At 42.5% G+C, this 5,749-nt stretch overlaps 1 pseudogene; it reads left to right on the top strand.

Moving 5' to 3' along the window:
• Window positions 1–1,189: 1,189 nt before the first annotated feature.
• Window positions 1,190–3,663, top strand: LOC119367061 (annotated as a pseudogene).
• Window positions 3,664–5,749: the final 2,086 nt, after the last annotated feature.

Here is a 5,749-nt window from a genome sequence, read left to right as displayed (position 1 = left end):
TTTTCCTGGAAAGTTGGTCACATATAATGACACAATGCGAAGGTTTTCCATTTTTTTGATTTTTTTGAATTTTTTATGCCCATTTCAAAACGCGGTCAAAACGGCGGGCATGACCGTTCATAGCTAGTGGTTGAATCTTGGAATTTTCTTGGTGTTTCTCCGATTAAATAGATACTTATGTACCTAGAAATGATTTTTTGGAAAAAATAAAGAGAAAACTATGAGGCAGCTGCAGTTCAAATTTGACCCGCTTCCTCCTGAATCGGCGGAAATTTGTCTTTTTCACAAGAGGTGGGTCAAGGCTTTTGACACCCAACCATTTGGTCAATTGTGCATTAAATATGGCCTAATATTTTATAAAATTGATTTGGTCCAATTTTGCAACAATTATTTGGTAGGTTCTTCACAAAAAACCGCATTTTGGGCATTCAAAAAATGGAAAATGATTTTTTTCGTGCAAAGAAAATGAAAAATTCCGTAGTCAACATTGTTTGTCATTCAAGATACAAACTTGTGCACAATGTGAGACCATTTTTTTAATTTTGCATGTGTAAAAGTAGAAGAAAAACAAAAGAAAATACACAAATCACATATACTCTATTCCCATTGGTGGAGTTGGTTTGACACAGATTGATGACATGGCGCCTATCCATCCATCCATCATCCCACATCCATCCATCCATTTATCTATAGAGAATAAAAAGGAAAAAAGAAAATGAAAAGGGGAAACCCCACAGACCCACCCACCCCGATCCATCCCTCCCACACTCTCTCGTCTCCCACCCACCCCCAATCCCACCCCTCCCAAACCCTAACCCGCACTCCTCCTTCCTCGGCTCCTCGCCACCGCCACCTCCTCCCCGTCCCGTAGCGGCGCCCACCGCATCACCTGTCGGCCGCCCTCACGGGTGGCTGCGTCCACGGCGACGACAGAGGCCGCAGTCGGTCGTCTCCCTATCCGCCTCTCTCCCTAACGCCAGACCCAATCCGCCGCCATCCTCTTCTCTAGTCGCACCGGCGACCTCCAACCTCATCACCGGCAGGCCCTCCCCTTTCCTCCTAGATCGACTGGAGCTGCTCATGTCGTGGCCAGATCTGGCAGGAACTCCCTCCCTCCCACCTTGCTCCGCATCCCGATCCAGACACACACATCGACAGAGCTTTTGGCAGCTCCTGCTCGGCTGCTCCCATGGGCCTCTGTCTGTCCATGGCCTACGGCCACCACCGGGCCGTGCAGCACGACGACGCCGTCGACGTGATAGTGCGTGGCAGCGGCTCCAACTACCAAGGGATGGATGGATGCAGGTGGGCACATCAACCCGGCGGTGACCTTCGGGCTGTTCCTGGCGAGATCATCAACACCTTCTTCCTCGTCTACACCGTCTTCTCCGCCACCGACGCCAAGAGGAACGCCAGGGACTCCCACGCTCCCGTGAGTACCATCACTGCCGTTGTTATCCCTGTTGAATCTCCTTACTGTGTGTGCTTAATGGTGTGTGGAACGTCAACAGATCCTTTCCCCGCTGCCAATCAGGTTCGCCGTGTTCCTGGTCCACCTGGCCACCATCCCCATCACCGGCACCGGCATCAACCTGGCGAGGAGCCTCGGCGCGGCCATCATCTACAACAGGGAGCATGCCTGGTGAGACCACGTGAGTGAACTAAAACCGAAACTGAATCCTAACACCCGCCTTTTCCTTTGTCTGAACTTGAAAGCATGGCACTTGTTTTTTGCAGTAGTAGTAACTGGAGACATGTGGTAACTTTAAGTTGATGCAGGCGCATAACTACTCTAGCACACCTAATTAACTGATGTGTAATTGAGAAGCTTAATCTGGTGAACCGATGTGACAGTAGCAACAATAATTGAACTAATGCTATATGTAGGCTTAACAAACTAAGCAAGGGAAACCATTATATCCCCTTCCTTGTTTTATGATTTAGCTTTTAGTTCTTCTGGCCAAACATGTGCTTTAGCCTTTTTCCTTTTCTTATCAATAGTTGTTTTGCTTGTTTTTGAGCTACTGCCACTTTGAGCTGCTGTAGATTATCTGGTGTACATTTTGTGGTCTGAAACAAAATTACTAAGCAAGATGAAGCCATGAGCTTGACTTCATCGCTGTGCTCTATGTATATTTATTTACTGCTATAACATGGATATATATTCAGCTTTAATGTTAGCTGTAGCGCTAACACATCCATATGTGAAAAAGGGTTCAGACAGAACTATGCTTGCTAGTACTATCTCTCTAAAACATGTGCAATTTGAATCCCAACAATCCAACCTGGTAGTGGAAGATTTTGCCTTCTTAGAGTTGTATTGCGATTTAATTTACTGCTACATGCTTTTAGATTTCTTTGTTAACTTGAGCAGGAAAACTAAGTAAGATGCGTATTTGACACATGGTATCGGCAATGACAGAATGGCTTCTGATGTGTGGTGCTTATGTATTATGATTGTAGCTGCCGACCTCTTCCTGGGCTTCGCAACCAGCTTCCAGCAGGTCTACACGCTGGCACAGTGCGACGTTTACTGCAGCAACTACGTGACCCAGGCCGTGCAGCGCATCGCGGTCAAGTGCGGCGGCACCCCCTCCGGCTAGGTCTACCTCGACAAGTGCTACATTACCTACAGCTACTACCCCCACTATTTCATGAATGGTTCATTACAGTAGTTCTTTCTGTAGTAATTTTAGTGTTTCATAGATTAAGATTATAGATGTATGTTCATGAATGATAAGTAGTTTCAGTTATTTCCCAACTTGAGAGAAACCGGAATAGGCAGTAGTAGGACAATGAGTCATCCTGCACTAGTACAAGTACATGAACAAGTAGTATTATACGAGTCAGTGTTGATTTTTAAATTTGATGCTCTCTAATGATTGCTCACGTGCCCTCAGGAATCTGTTATTCCTTTTTCATCATCAGGATGACAACAAGTCTTCTTAGTGGGATCAGACGGCACATTGTTGTTGCCAAAAACACTGTGATGTCGTTTTGCTTGTATGCCATACTCTCGCACCAAGTCTTGGTATATATATGCTGATCCCATGTTGAACCTGAGCTCAATTATTTTGGGAAATACTGAGACATCAGATGGCCTATCATCATCTTTACGTAGTTGTTAGTTGATTTATCGTTATGTATAAGCAGCTCATCTGGTGGCAGTACTATTGGTTATTATTTATAAGAAGTCATACTAATCATGAAAAATATGCCACAGTAAACTTTGAAACAATACTGATAATAGTTTCACACAGTTGTGCCCCTTTATATTGCTTGCTCTCACTCAATAGGCACCATTTGTGCATTTCTGTTCCATATCTCTTACCCTGATGTTGAAAAAGTAATTAAGTCTTGAACTACTTGAATCATTGATGTGCTGTAAATCTATGCTCGGTTCTATATGCGAAGGTAGACACTGTCTTTGCTGCTTGTGTCTTGAATAAATAAATAAAATTCTGTAATGATGATATGAAATGTCACACAGGTGACCATTTGTGCTATCGCCGCCGTCGTGCCGGTTGGAGGTGCTGCTGCTGCATCTGGCGGGGCTGCAGTTGCCGCCCCAAAGGGCAACCTTCATCAAACACAACCCCATAACAGGGCCTCAAGGTTCTGTGCCCCATCGCCCCTCTTTCTAAATTACTGAAACGAAAATGGCTAGGCCTGATGTGCCTCTTGTATCTGTTGCTCGATTTCTTATGATTTGATTCACCAAGATTGATTCTTCTACAGTCTTGTAGTATGGTTAAATGGAACAACGAGGGATGTTTCTAATTTGGTTATTGCTAGAATAATTCATCGACTTGAGATATGCTGGGATGTTTTGCCCGTCCTTACTGAAGAAGATTAGAATGGAATTTAATTGGATGGTCCCTTTCATCGTGCTTAATTATGTTCTGCTTGAGTTTACTGCCTTATTATGTTCTGCTTGAGTTGACACTATTTATGTCCAAACCTGGGTTTATACTCTTTGCTTGTCGTCATCACTCATCGGTTGGGCAGTTTACTTAATATATTTGTTGTCCGATTGCTCCATGATATTTCCTGATGTACTTCTACATATATATGTTGGTTGTAATCTGCTTGAACGATCCAAGTACTTGATATTCCATTCTGTTCTTGTAGGTGAATGGAGCTTGTGTTGTTGATAGAACACCGTTGATGACTTCTTCCTATGTTGAAGAGCACGTTCCATGGTATCCAAGAGTAGCTAGCTTTAACTTGGTAGAGCGTTTTATTTTTCAATCGCAATATTTGTGATTGTGCGGAATATTGTATGGTTATGTACGTGAAGTTTTAAGTTCCCGGACATGCAATATTTGTAGGTTAAACTGGTTGTTGTGATGTGAACGAGTGTATGGAGTTTCACATGTTCTGTTCTGTACAGAATATATTGTAATAAACCTATTTTGGTTGTTATTTGAATATTTTCATATTCTTTTCTTCTTTCTGTTTGATATATACTGCTTAAAAATCGATGTGGATCCACTGCCAGGAAAAATCTGACAATTGGGACCCATCTAAAAACTGGACCACGAAAAACCCTCGAAAATAAAAATGAAATGGACCACAAAAGGCCATGCCTAGAAAATAAAAAGGCCAAATTGTTGGGCCAGGCCCATGTAGCTAGAGAAAATTAATAGAAAAAATATACAGTAAAAGGCCAAATTGTTGGGCTAGGTCCATGTAGAAAACCGAATTGGACCGGGCTGAATCTTTTGCCACATCAGCTTGCCACGCTGGATGCCTACGTGTCCTGGGGAGGTTGCTAGTGAACAAAAATTTGGTCGTGGAACGAACGACCTTTTACATATCGCAAAGAAGGTCACTAATTTCAGTTTACGACCGCCAGCTTTTGACCTTCTGTTTTTGGTCACAAAAAGGTCGCAAATGAAAAACTATGACCTTTCAGCGACCAATAGTGAGGGTCACAAGTTGACATATTTCTTGTAGTGAAATATTCTGTAAATTGTCTCTTATCAGAGATTATGATAGCATATTGGTTATTCTAACCATATCGAATAGATACAACAACAACACTTTTTGCCATACTCCCTCCGTCCCAAAATAAGTGTTGCTGATTTAGTACAACTTTGTACTAAACTTGTACTAAATCAACAACACTTAATTTGGGACTGAGGGAGTACTTACTACTCCCCGTGTATCACAATGTAAGACATTGTTTCATCTCGTCAATCTAAACTAAAAAACATCTCACATTTTGATACAGAGGCGATAATGTCTTGGTAGAGAAAATTTACAACAATCATGGGTGACTTCCAGTTTGGTGGCAAAATCATAGGAAATGAACAGAAGAAATTCATGAATTTAAATCTACTTACAACCCATTAGAAGATTATTCTAGAATTCTGGTTGTGTTTGCACACAGTATGTTACTATCCACTAAAAATTTTAGCAAGGTAGGCAAGCTTTTTAAACTGGTGGCAATCTTTAAGAAAAAGGAAACAAATATTAAGGGTATATACACTATCCAGAGCACACTAGCTAAGGAGAAGGTTAGAGAAACAATATATCACCATAGGTCATCTTCAATGCATCTCCAAATCAATGAGATGTGACTGTGTCTCCAAATCTAATGGCTGTGGAAGATGGTGAAAATGGCAGGAACTTCACATCAGAGCCAACAACAGCAACCTCCTCCTCGGCAGGCACCAGCAAGCTCCCCACCATTCCTAAAAGATGAACACCACAAGCAAATGAAAGAGCACCAAATGAGCAGATT

Source organism: Triticum dicoccoides, chromosome 2B (genome assembly GCF_002162155.2).
Source record: "Triticum dicoccoides isolate Atlit2015 ecotype Zavitan chromosome 2B, WEW_v2.0, whole genome shotgun sequence".
Lineage (NCBI taxonomy): Eukaryota > Viridiplantae > Streptophyta > Magnoliopsida > Poales > Poaceae > Triticum > Triticum dicoccoides.
The sequence above is the reverse complement of the archived record's forward strand: the minus strand, read 5'-3'. Positions and strand labels throughout refer to the sequence as shown.